General features: G+C 35.8%; 1 protein-coding gene across 4 annotated transcripts in view; it reads left to right on the plus strand.

Moving 5' to 3' along the window:
• The first annotated feature begins 5,860 nt into the window (after positions 1–5,860).
• The window catches only part of roq (RING finger and CCCH-type zinc finger domain-containing protein roquin), a 134,173-nt gene continuing 125,489 nt past the window's right edge, over positions 5,861–14,544 (plus strand). For 3 of the 4 annotated variants that reach the window (XM_081764831.1, XM_081764833.1, XM_081764834.1), the window contains exon 1: positions 5,861–5,983. The gene's annotated coding sequence lies outside the window, so the exon portion shown is untranslated. Of the gene's footprint in view, positions 5,984–6,005; positions 6,500–14,544 lie in introns of those variants that run through there. The other variant, XM_081764832.1, reaches the window with a different exon arrangement.

Below are 14,544 nucleotides of genomic sequence, written 5' to 3' on the forward strand. Positions count from 1 at the left end.
TCCTGTCAAGCCTTACCTTTGGCTATTTTGAAGCCACCTTAAAGTATGTCTATTTCTCTGTTTGAAAATTCTGTTGGAAGCATGTCTATGTAGCTCGACGAAACCTCTCATTTGCTAAGAAAAATGGCTTAGAAAACATTTATATTTTTGCTATAAGCTAAGCTTTAAGCTTTAGGAATCATATTTGACATTTATACCAAGTCACGAACAACGTATTGTATTCCCTGCATACTTTCATGAAAATAGCTTTGTGAACTTACGATTTCTTTGACATTTACATGAGTAGAAGTGCTGTCATTTGTTATTCCTACATTCAGTATGTTTCTTTTCATAGCCGACTATATTTTGTCTCTCGTGGGACGTAAAACTCAATTTCATATATTTTGTCCCTCAAAACCGTTTATAAATAATAATTTCTACTCTTTATTATCTCTCAGAAAAACCATGTTCTTTATTGGGAAAAAATATTTTTATATAAGTAGTTGTTTAGTAACTCTATATACAACACAAATGATTAGTTAGTGAAATGGTTCCATATCACGTCAGATGATTGATTTAACGACTATCATTTTAACACTTGAAGTAGCATCAGTCATGTGCCAAACTTTAAACCAATTCGGGTAATACAGAGCCAGAGTGTTTAATTAATAGTGATTTTTTTTTACTGTGTAAGTGCATATACAGGTATACAATTACTTTACAATAAAACATATGATTAATTATTCATACATTTGCTAATACGTTGTATATATGCTTAGAATATGGGCCTTCTTCTGTACCAATCTTTGCAAAAATTGCGGAGTGTAACGCAAGGTAAAACTTGCGAACTACGAGAGTGATTTAGAAAGTAATGCCTTCAAGGTGATACCTTTATTTGTGTTTGACAGATAGCACCAATACAGGTATGAAGGGAAAGCTTCGAATGTCAGCTACAAATGGCATAATTTTTCAACATAGTCCCCATTATGGGCAACGCACTTGCGCTAACGTGAAACAAGGTTTTTCATGCCGTCGGCGAAGAATTGTGGTGGCTGCTGGCGACACCAATTCCTAACTGCTGCTTCCACCTCCGAGTCACAGCTGTAGCGTTGGCTCTTAAGATGATCCTTAAATTTGGGGAAGAGCCGAAAGTCGCAGGGCTCAAGATCCGGACTATACGGAAGCTAAGGCAAAATGTCAACAACACTTTGCCAGCAGATGGGACAACTTCGAATTTTTTTTTCGTGGAGGAGAGGAAATGGCGGTACTCCATCAACTGACGCTTCGTTTCTAGGTCCTAATGGTGTATCCACGACTCGTCGCCAGTAATGAATGTTCCTCGGCTAACAACCTTCCGCAGTCAGAAATTCACAGCCTGCTGTTTCAACCGGATGTCACCACTAGATGCCATGGATTGCTCCATTATTCTGGAACGAGAAGAGATAGGTAGGTGAAACAAGTGACATTCTATAACATAAACATCAGTGCACTAATGATAAACAGCTCAGAATGTTTGCAGTACTATTGGCCAAGTAGTGGGCTTGGAGACATTACTTTCTGAATCGCCCTTGTATATACATAAAAATTAAAGTCATTACGTTCGTGACTTAATAACCCTTAACCACCCGACCGATCTCGATTAAATTTTTAACATAGATGAGGTTGAGACAGGGATTTTTTTTTTTTATCAATTCACTTTGATGGTACAACTTGGGAGAGGGGCAGGGGTGTAGCCAGCAGGTTTATGTAGGAGGGGCCCGTCGTTTTTCAGGGGGGGTCAGCTACAAAGCCAAATAAAATTATGTTGCAGCTAGTGTTTTTGAGGCCTGAAAAAAGAAAAATTTCGGTTTCCTTCGGGAAACTAAAGAACACTGGTTTCTAGCTTATTATTATTATTATTATTATTATTATTATTATTATTATTATTATTATTGTCCTGAGTTGTATTTTACAAAACACATTCCCAAGACTAAATTAACCATTATGAATATTCTGATGGAAATGATTTATGCAACATTATGCAAATGGAATATAAACAATTTTTTTTGGGGGGGGGTGGACTAGCTGAACCTGCGCTCTCTACACACAGCGCATCATTATATATGAGCATGAATCTCCTCGTCATTCCTCACAACATCTGTACACGTCCTTTTACGGACACACGTGAAAGACGTCTTGATTTAAAAAAAAAATGGCAAAGGGTACCATAAAGCGGAGATTTTTTCGATTTTTTTTCAATATCTCGCACCGTTTGCAAGATTGAGCCTACTTCTGGTTGATTTCTAATTCATGTACGATAAGTGTTTTCTTTCTGCTTCATGCAGTATGTAATAAGCAAATACGTTACATACACAATTAATTATAATGTCAGTGATCAATGGTGCTCAATGGACAAAACACACAAAACAATAAAGATTCATCTTACAAGAATGGGGAAATGGTTATCCTTCGTTATTCATTCTCAGTTGACCATAAAACAAGCGCCTGAGAGATATGCAACCCCTATATACAACAAAGTTGTGGTGGAATGTATCACTCATAGGATATGATGCATTGTTTAAAATTTCAACATTTCCAGTGTAAACTACAAATGTAGTAAAGAAATAACGGCCAGGTTTTTTTTTTAATATTCAATTAGAACTGGACAATTTACATGAAATTTGGAATCGACCAGCGAAAACGGCACGTTTCTAGCACTTGTGATTTTCGAGATCTCATTGTCGAAAGGATTGGAGACAAACATGTAAACTTTTCTTTGGAGACAAACATATAAACCTAGCATTTTAATATATAGATCGTCCAAAAATAAAACTCACCCCAAGAATAGACTATCCCTCGTACATTTTTGACACTAACAAATTATTCCATATTGTGAGGTTATTAACGAAATACTTATTTATGAAATATGAACAATATAACCTAAGTCCCTTCTGAGAAAATCGTCCAAAAAGCACATCTTTAAAAATAAAATTCCCCTCGTATATATTTTCAGGACAAATGAGTTGTGACACATTATCAAGTTATAAATGAAATATTAAATTATGAAATATGAAGAAAATCACCTGACATGTGAGTCATTTTCGAAATGATCGTACGAGAAAAAAAAAAAAAACACTCCCAAGAATAACCTTGGGCCCCTATATTTTTTAAAGGACAAATGAACTATGTCGTATTGTCAGAATATTAATGATGTATTTATAAAATATGAACAAAATTGCCTCATCGTTTTTGAGAAAATCATCGGGAAAAAACTCACCTCCAAGATTAAATTACTCCTTAATTATCCCCAAAGAAATCTCTCATTTATTTATTTATTTAACAATCACCAGATACAGCTCAGGGGCCATTTTACACTGGATATCTTACAACAACAATCACAATGAAAAGGATTCGAGAAGGTATCGGTCAGTGCCTGTTTAGTAGGTACCACCCGGGCATTTCCCTGGTAGGACTTAGAAAAACCATGGAAAATCCCAATCAGGATGGTCGGCAGCGGGAATCAAACACACGATCTCCCGAATATGAAGCCAACGCTCTACCACTTGAGCTACTTCGCTAATTTATCAATAACAATTCATACTATCGTATGGAATTGTTATTGATAAATTGATTTATAATAGCTTATATGAACAAAGTCGTCAGAGCCGTGTTTGAAAATATCACAAACTTGGATTTTTGCTCTTCAATACACTATGCTTATTTTTTAGGGGTAAGAAGAAAACACTCATGAAGAATCACATAAAAATCTTTATGTTTAAAATTTAGTGTCGATACGTTAAATGGCATGACCTCTAAGCAGGGATAAAAGTAAGGGAGAACGCGGGGAGATGCCGTCCCCCCACCTCCGAAAAGTATATATAGGGTCCCCCAGTTCCTAAAAAATATATAATGGGTAAAGATAAGTAGGGGGACTGCGTGACGTCATGTCGCTACCTACCGTCTTCCTACCTTTTCAGATCCACTTTTACCCCTGCCTCTAGGCAAATGTAGTCTACATCAGGTAAGCGGACAAGCAGTTGAACAGATGTCGAAAAATGACTTTTTTTTTCGATCACCATACTTTCTTCTCTCTTTTGTCATTCGAGAGTAAAAAGTGATTTTTTGACATCTGTGCGTCCAATTCAAGGAAAAGTAGGGTTTATTTTGAAAAATTTCTTACGCTTCGAGCAAACCATGCTGGCGCTTCGCATCTGGTCTGTCGACCTCACTCATATGTACGGGGACTCCGTCGTATACTCTCATCACGGGCACTGATTTTCCACGGCACGGCACGGCACTTTTCACCAGGGGAACCCCTCCCTATCCTCTTCAAGTATCGCCACTGCATGTGTTTTCTACATGGGCAACACCGAGTTAGTTCTGCGATTGAGGATCATATGGTCGTTTTAACATTAAATTATACATCCATGATTTCCATAACCTGTTCTGTAAACGAGCCTGTATTGTTGATTTATTTGTAATATATGTTCTTTGTCAGCAGCGAGATTATATAGGACCCAGAGGAGGCGTTAGGTGCGCGTGGGGCCTAATGCCAATAATGACCCCGCGGGGCCATAGACTATTGGTAAACAGGGGCGTCATTTGGGGGAAGGAAGGGGCAATTGCCCCCCAAGAGTTTGAGTAATACATATACTTAACCGATTGTCTATTAATATACTAGTACAACCAGGGGCGTCATTTAGGGGGGCAGGGAGGGGCATTTACCCCCCTGAGTTTGAGACTCATATAGATTTTATCAATAGAATAGTAGTAAGTCAGTGAAAAATGCGAAATTTTACTTATATCAAGGGGTCTTGCCCCCGCAAGCCAAATCTGAAATGACGCTACTGAGTACAACACGTGGAAATCTTATGTTGCTGGTGCTTTTGCCCCCCTCAAGCGAAGTCTGAAATGACAATCCTGCTGGTAAAAATCGGCGAGCGCCAACATGCTACAGTACTTCTAAACATGCTCAGACGCGGGGCTCCCCTAAGCGCGGGCCCTGGGGCAGTTACCCCTTTGGTCTCTCCCTAACTCCACTTTTGATAGGATCTATGGTTAATGTCATCTGAACCACTGTAGTAGATTTGATGTTCTTCCAGTGGAACGAACGCGGGATCTCATGTAATCAAGGCACACAGACTAGTGACTACTAATCTAGCGAGGACAGTATGTTGTAAACGGTTAATTTCTAAACCAAAGCTTTTTTTTTTTTTTTTTTTTTTTTAGGAGTGGAGTTACTGGTGTTTTCAGTTGTGTTTCTGGTGTCAATAAAAAAAATGGAGCTAAAATCCTATTTATCGTTTCCCTACAGCTCTCTTGACGTGATAAAGAGGCTAAATTTATTGATTGAATTAAAGACAAAATTAATACAATAATCAAAATATACTAAGAAGCGCTTGGCTTATGTTCATATACCGTATAATATCGTTAATTGATAACGACCTAGAATGTATTGCTTGAGTTGGCAAATATATTGCTTCACACGGTACAGTAATTTCTGAATTCTTTCAGAATAACATAAACAATAAGTACAAGTTCTGAGATTTTAATCGAAGACATAACACAAAACATTATCCTTACAATAAATATACTTTGGAAAAGGGCATGTCAATATTTCTAATGTTATTTTTCTCATCTAGGAAAGTAAATAAATTGTTTCGAATCATATGTTTGATGGTCTGATGTATGAGAAATTAGTCTCTCAGTCACAAAAGTACCTATTTCCATAATTCCTTTTATTATTAATATTGTTGTAATATACATATTCACTTCAATTTTCAAGAGTTTTTTAAATGTTGGAGCATAAATATCTTGCAGCAACATTTGCATACTCACCAAAAATTAACGGACGTTTGAATGATTATAATGTTGGCAAAATTAAAAAGTAATCTACACACTGCGCAGTGCGCAGCTCGTGATTTTGATATCCGTCTGAAGTTGCATTACAGAGGGCGATGTGTCAACAATGTTATGTTATGGCTGCGATGGAGACTTCCTGATGCGCAAGATAGTGGTGTTTCAGGTAATTTGTGTCTTAAATGTTGTGTTAGGATGAATTACACTTGCGTTTACTTAAACTAGATTAAATGTTAACTATATCAATACAAGTATGTTGTGTTATGAAGGGTAGGAGGAGCAAGTGAAACCCTTGCAAAGCAAACCGGAAAGAAGTGGACGTGATTTGATAATAAAATAAATTACGCGATAAGAAGCAACAACGAAAAGTAGAAAAATCAAGCTTGCTAAGTCTTTATGGAGTCATAAAATCTGTTCTTGTAGTGATATTGTAATATATTCTGTAAGCTTACAACTTTTGTAAATGACTGAAGACGTTCAAAATGAGGCAAATGACCTTCCTTGAAGCGCTTCCTGACCCTGAAATGGAGTTAGGTGAAGATTACCGTTGTTTGAAGGAATTTTTAGTGAACAGACATTGTATATGTATCAGTGTACAGATATAGAAGAAACTTAGAGAGGTGCTGTTGTGATAATTATACATGAAAGCATCACACTAGTGAGATGTATCCTTCAATGGAAGGTAAAATTCAAAATGTCAGGAAGGGGGTTTAGCCCATCATGGCCTATTTCATAGAGGATGTTTGTTTAGTCTTGTACTAGAAAGGGCAAAGTATAATGTGAATTGTATAAGCACATTTATAAATTTAAATGATTTAGAGGATGAAAGTGCCTATCTTCCACTCGAATATGAAGGTCAATGTCCCTAATAAGTGTAATACTTCAATATTCATTCTAGTATTAATGTTTGAGATGCCATACATGTGCTTAGTTTTACTATGTTTGCTATATACACTCATGATTTAAACACAGATATGAAGTCTGGGAGCTTCTTCAAATTTCTGGCTCCCAATAAATAAATTGGGTCCTGTATTACTGGTTATAATAACACTAAACTGTGAATTATCTCTCAAACTTCTATTTTCATTTGACGATGATGAAATATCACTACGCTAGCCATAGTATATATTGCTATTATATGTAAACCATTCATTGTTTTGAGGTACAAGGAACGTTATGCTAGGCCATTAATGTTGACAAATGTGAAATGAAAAAATTTGTAGAATTTTTACTTTGATATTGGAATTATCCATAATGATACGCCCTCCCAGTTATGTCAGTGTTTAAGTTTTTAGTTTGTTTTGCAAATGTGTACATAACTAGTCTGCTTGATTTAATAGGATACATATTCATTAAAAGCGACTTATCTATACGTGAATGTTCAGCAAAACTTAACTGCCTTCTTCAGCAAACGTCTTTTCAGTAGACTGTTTGTGGAAATACATCCCGTTGATTCTTTGTAATAGCATTATTTTTCTCACTTAAAGCTGTCCTCCATAAAATTACCCTTGTACCTAAGTACCATTCTTCACGAGCAATAACTAGTATCTTATGTAGTATACTAGTAATAATTAAAGTTACATTCTTCGTTGGTTTTATTTCACTTCATTAATACTGTAGTTTATCGAAGGCCAGTGTTAATACTACACTAATTTGAAACACTTCAACATTTCTCAAAAATCAAAATTTTATATATATTATTTCGCCTTTTCAGTTAGAGCATTCGTTCATATTGGGAATGTAATGAATCTTGATGAAAAAGGAACGTAAGTTGAAGATTAAAATTTCGTACTTCACATCAATGGACTATATTTCTTCCCACTTCCAAATTTCAGCGATAATGTTGACCCTATGGAACTTCACACGTATGCTAAGTATCGATGTAATGAGTAAAACTTTGCCAAGTCTATGTTACGTCTACTGACAGTCCAATTTAGATATTTTTTGTGCATACTTTTGGAGTAAATATTTTTCTTAATAAATCGTGCACATAGAATTATATCTGGGAAACAAACAGATTTACAGCTATACGTTACTTTTAGGTTATATGGTGTACAATAAAACGCAGCAAGTGTTCGCGCTTAGTTGCATATATATATAATATGAATAATATAGGGCCTATATATATATATATCACACCGTTATTCGTACTATTAAATATCCGGCTGTACTGTTCCCACATTGTTTGACAATACCGTGTAGAATTTTTAGCAGCTTTTGTGATGTCTTCGTCTAGCGATAAATAGTGAGTTCCTAGTAATTCACAAGTTGGCGAACAACTATTCTCGTAAGGGGCATTTCAGATCGCGATACTAATTTTTAAGAGCTGAAGAAAAAAGTATATGCGTGTATTACTAGTTAATTCGATCTGAAACACTGTGCTTAACATGGTGTGAATTGTTGTCAGATCATAACAACACACAACGCCACTTCTAAGTTTGTGGACCTGATTACTGCAATATAAACAGTAAAATAAATATTAATCTCATATTTTTGAATAGAGGTATTAATTACAAAATAGCAGTTTTTGGGTTGCCTTGATCCATGTGTTAAATGCCAAATTTAAGTTCGGTTCTTAAGAGTAATCGATAGTGGACCTCTTAAAGTTAATCTACACCTTTATCTTTTACATAGATATATTTGCCTAAATCACTTTCCAAATGTCTGTAAGCTAATACTGTTTGGCAGACTGATATTTATAGGGTGACTGCACCAATAAATGACCGTCACCAGTGAATGACCTGTGTCATGAAATAATGCCCACAATAAGAGTTAGAATAAAGTGGGCCAATAGGAAATGAGCTTCCATGTATCTGTAGTGTTTTGTCTTGTATCTAGACTGTGATTTATTTGTCAGTGACACGTGACAGAGAATTCAAGATGGCAACTTGGATAGCACTCGTATGACTACAGTGGAAGAGGCAAAAACGGTTACATTGGCAATAAGGTAAGAATACCCTACATAGTTCCTATTTTGTAAAAGATAAGGACTGTAAGAAAACTTTGCATGCATACAATGCTTCCAGTAACATATTAAAAGAATAATGTAGGAAAATACGTTGAGTTTTTGTTCTGCATGCCGCTTAAACATCACATAGGGGTGGTGGTCATTTACTAGTTTCAAATATGTTCACGTTCACTAGTGAATGACCATAGAGGTCATTCACTGGTATTAAGTTAAAATGTGCGATTTTCCTATGTCATAGGCACAAAATCATCGACCAAACATGTATCACGTACAAGACGTTGCAATTTACCTTGTATTGGAAGTTGATCCAGGTATGACCGGGCTGTGGTCATTCACTAGATACTACCGGTCATTCACTAGATTTTAATGTGCACTCTTTGAAGAACTGCAGTGTTTCTTAAGTATTACTATTTGTAGTTTACAGATAGTTTTAATTGAAGTGCTGGCTAGAAACCATTACAATGTTAATACTTGTTATTGAATATTTATAAGGAGTCTTAGATTATTATTATTATTTTGTAGTGTAATTATTATATCACGCCATATCCCATTCTTCTAAAAATATTCGGAAATGTATAGGCTATCAAATGTTTCTTTAGGCAGCCCTTCAATTGTATCTTAAAGTTATCTTGAAGCTACTGTTCTAATCGACTATAATTGAGATGTGTGCTTTTGTTTATTAAATAACTACGTCCTTAATCTAAGAATGCATTGAACAAATTGTCAGAGAAAAATTAAAGAATAATCATGATGCAAGCACTTAATGTAATACTGTAATGTGTTGAAACAAGAAACGAAATGCAGTCTCGACAGGAGTACGACATGATCAATCCCTACAATTAAGGGGGGGGGGAACTAAAGCATTCTAGATAAGCCTAAAGTTTTAAGACAAGTAAATTTCCTTATGGCAAATAACATATTTAAGAGACTATTCTGTTCCTTTCACTAAATTACGTGCTTAACACCACTGCTGGTTCATTTTCTTATTCAGATGCTTTTTTAAATATGAAAATATTACGCCAGTACAAGTTCACTAACAAGAACTTTTCTTTTACATTTCAGGAATCAAGCAAATAGCTATTCACGATGGAAATTTGCACCAGAGACGAAAAGAAAAGTTCCAAAAGAAAATATGAAAGATTCAAGTATTCCCAAGATGATTTGTGTTCAGCAATAGATGATGTTAGAAGCGGAAGACTAAGTGCAAACAAAGCAGCAAAAGTGCACAATATACCGAAGGGAACGCTAATAAACAAACTACATGGAAAAGCCCCAGTGGAACGAAAAATGGGTCCCCAGACAACACTGACAGTGGATGAAGAAAATCGTCTTGAAAACTGGATTTTAGGCAAAGCAAAGTTAGGCTTCCCTATGCATACTGACGAAGTGAAGGATGCAGTTCAGAAAGTCATGAAGGAGACACAACGATCAAATCCATTTGTTAACGACAGGCCAGCAAGAAATGGATGGAACTGTTCCTGAAAAGACACCCAAACATCACCAAACGGAACGCGGAAATAATATCACAGGCTCGGGCACAAGTCACAGAAGAACGTATCCGACAATGGTTTAATGAATTAGAAGTGTACTTACGGGAAGAAAATGCATTAGATCTCTTGGAAGATGGCAGCCGCATATTTAACGCGGATGAAACAGGTATTCGCACCTGTCCTAAAACAGGCAAAGTTCTTGGACCAAAACAGTACAATAACTTTTATGAAATTGCACCAGGTCCCGAAAAACAATGCATAACAGTTTTGTGCAACTTTTCCGCAGATGGCAAATCTGTCGATCCGCTGATCGTGTATCCTTATCAACGAATTCCACGTGATATAGTAGAATCAATTCCAGATACCTTTTCCGTTGGTCGTAGTGAGTCTGGTTGGATGACAGCTGCTACGTTTTATGAATATGTAGCAAATGTGTTTCATCCTTGGCTGGTTAAGAACAATACAAAATTTCCAGTCCTCTTATTTCTCGATGGACACAAATCGCATATTAACGAAGAGCTTTACAAGTTTTGCATAGAAAGGCGCACTTTTCTATTTTGCCTGTTGCCCAATGCAACACACATAATTCAGCCCTGTGATGTAGCAATTTTTCGGCCTCTTAAAGTTGAATGGAGGAAAGTAGTGCGGCATTACAAACAAGACACCACGCGTCCTGTGACAAAGGTAAATTTTGCACCACTATTTCATAGTGCTTATCAAGCAGCGATAAAAAAAGAGGCAATTCATAAGGCATTTGCAATGTGTGGACTCTATCCTTATAATCCCAGTGCAGTCGACTATTCTAAGTGTATCTCCAATAGGCAAGAAGAAATACAAACAGCAGGTATGGAAGTGGGAGATGAAATCACAAGTGGTAATCTTTTGACCGCTGAGGATTATACAGTTGCTCTTACAGTTATAGAAAATGAGTTGCCAGTCGAAGTTATTGAGACTTTCCGGTTGTCGACAGTGGTCCGTGATGACATGAAGCCTTTACACGATCTTTGGGTAAGAATCAAAGATAAAACTGTTCCTGAAAAACGTAATTCTCTTGTTAACAACTTGATTACCTGTCAACAAACTGGTGCATCACAAGAAGATTCCACAGTTCACGAAAGAATACATCAACTTTCTACGACGTGCTCTGACAATATTTCAGTACCTGATGAAAGACCTAACCAGTTCATCTTCCCAAGTTCATCAAATACAAAGAATACTGAGGTAATAAATGCCTATAGTTCTGTTGGTCCTCGACGAAGCACAACACCAGAAGACGTTTGGAAAACTCATTTACGCTGGCCGAAGGACGTAAATTCAAGAAATCAGAATAAGAAAAGAGGATCTGGGACATTCCCATTTGCAGTAACATCCAAGAAATGGAAAGAATATCATGATCTGAAGGCCCAGGAGAAAGAGGAAAGGAATAGAAAATCAACTTGTAAGAAGAAAGAGATGAAGAAGCGTCCCAGGAAGAAGAAAATACCTTCAGAGGAAAGTGAAACAGAGACAGACTCTGATCAGATGTCTTTAGCATCAGATTCTGACGACATTGACCTAGCTCAAGAAATGTCTTTATTTCATACTCACAATAATGAAAATGATGAACACTGTGTTACACACAATGTGGGTGATTATGTAATAGTGTGTTATGATGGTGAATATTTCCCAGGTATAGTGATTCGCAAGTAGTATAGTGATAGCCAGGTATAGTGAAGAAGATGAGTCAGAAGTTAGAGTAATGCATAAATATGAAGATAATAAATGGAAATGGCCTGAGAAAGGAGATCAAATATGGTACAAGCATTGCGACATAAAGGAACGTATTGCTGTTCCTCAAATTTCTTGTACGAAAGGACTGTATGGACTTTACTACAGTGTTCCCGAGATGATAAAGTACAAGTAGTCCCAATACTCCATTAATTTTGTCTTTTAGGTTTCTTTCAATTATTAGTAGGTATTATTTTCCTCTTGAATTTGCGAGCGGTCATTTACTGGTTCTAGTGTAGTCATTAACTGAAGCTTGACGGTCATTTACTAGTGTTTTCCACCTTCAAATAAAAATATCAATTTATTTTCCACTTATAGTACATGTATCAATTTTGAAGCGCCATAATATGTTAAAAGACATTCCAACTAGTATGTTTGTACCATTAACTTACGTCTATTTGCTTCATTCGAACGTCTACAAATAAATTTTTAACTTCAAATTCTTAACTGGTCATTTACTGATGCAGTCACCCTACTCAACTATTTCCAGTTCACTAAATCCATTTATTACCGTATTTCATGCACATCATACTTGCATTTCACTATACCGTAGTATTTTCAAATACTAAACAAACGTATCCAATACCTACATATCCACATACTAAGAGAACATACTAGGATTCACATCAATCCATTTTTAATATATTTTCATTACATGAACTAACTGTTTACACAGTATATCCCTAGCAACCTACTAATATCGGTATGTACTATTATTTCAAAACCTTCCAGGCTCACAGTTGAAAATGTGACTCCACTCTAAAATGTCTCGCAATCGTTTATTTCAATGTTATATATTTTTATGGATTATTTTCATTTCTTTTAATTTTATGATTCGAAATATCTGGATGTTTTGATAAGCTACAAATTTTCATGCTTCACAGCTCGTGAATGTTTCCATGCTATACTAGGTTTTCAGAACAAGAGAACCAAGATTTTTGGAATTTCCACAGAACCCTCGGTTAGAAAGAGGAAAAGAAGTTGCCAAACGTCGTCTTTTCTCCGGATTCCTTTTATTTAATTTATCGCAGAAAGTAATAACGTTATGTCTTTATTTCTAACTTGTTCTTTCTTTTTTGTTTGTTCTTCTGCCTAATGACATCGGACATCTGGCAACATCCATTAACCACCATCCTAAAAAGGGGTAGGTTGCCTTTTAACAGTGGGGTGAGAAAATGCTGTTATGTTTTGAAGGGGACAGTACTTACCTCAGTAACGTTCTCTAATCCTTTCCATCCCTTGTGTACGTCTTTTCTCGCTGATGTTTTGGTTTTCGTATTTCGTCTTACTGTTTTTCTATTCATTGTTATTGTTATGTGTTTTGCCTTCATTCCAGGGTTTTTTAAACCCTTGTTTCTCGTTTTATTCGTTATCTTGCAGCAATTTTCGTTTATTCTCAGTAGTCTTTGTCATGACGTAGACAAATGGCTACCGTGCTGTCTCTACATTCTCTCTTTCTGACTAATAAATCTAATATGTTTCTTTATTTTCATTTCAGTGTTTCTTATAACCATCCTAGTATATATACCATGCCATTGGCATAAAGTCTGATAACACTTGCTTTGTTTGAGATTTATCCCTTTAGGGAGGAAAAGCACTATATCTTCTTCTGCATTCACTTTTAGTCGCAGAAAAAAGTAGAGTACACGGGACATTTTAAAAAAAGAAAAAACTTACTGATCTTAAGTTGTTAAAATGTTATTTATTCGTTGACAGTGTTTGTGTCATAAGGAGTCAGGAAACTTCGATACCTGTTCTCTTTAGCTAAATGTTTTTTACAAACAATGGAGATAAATTACACAAGAAGTGATCACTAATTAGTGTTTATTCATTTCTGCAACGCTTATCAATTGTTTGGTTGTTGTCAAGTGTTTGTTTTTTAAAGAATATAAAGTAGCAGATCGCTTCAAGTTTCATGTCCTCTATTGGCCAAATATGGAATCCAATATATACGCACTGATGAAATATTTTTTTGACACTGTGAAATATACCATATTCCTTTTGACACTGTGAAATATACCAAGTAAATAGATAGCGTTTCTCTCAACATGATAAAAGGGGTAGATTTTTTCAATAATGTGACAATTATCAGGATTCTTAAAAGAAAAAAAATGGAGTAATGAAGATCTATATCTTATTCCAAGCGTGCAATTAAGGAGAGGTTAATTACTATTTTTTAAAATTCTACTGATGAAAGGCGGCGGCGTTGGTCCACGTCTCATATGGCTTTGGTGCTGGAAAGAAACGCTACGCTAAACTTCAACAAATAAATGATAAAAATTGTTTCAGATCTGCTACACGTGAGATTAAAAATGATTTTCAAATACACTGTGAAAAGGAAGTAGAATTTGCAAAAGATCGTATCTTAATATCTCAGAATAAGGTCAGAATTGACCTTGAATATAGTACTTCCTCAAGCTTTTGAGATGATTTTAATGGAAAAATAAGAGTACCTAGTATAAATTATTACGCCCGTGAAAATGTATAGTGGAAAACTTGCGA

The sequence above is a fragment of the Thermobia domestica genome, chromosome 7 (genome assembly GCF_964235325.1).
Source record: "Thermobia domestica chromosome 7, izTheDome1.hap1.1, whole genome shotgun sequence".
Classification (NCBI taxonomy): Eukaryota; Metazoa; Arthropoda; class Insecta; order Zygentoma; family Lepismatidae; genus Thermobia; species Thermobia domestica.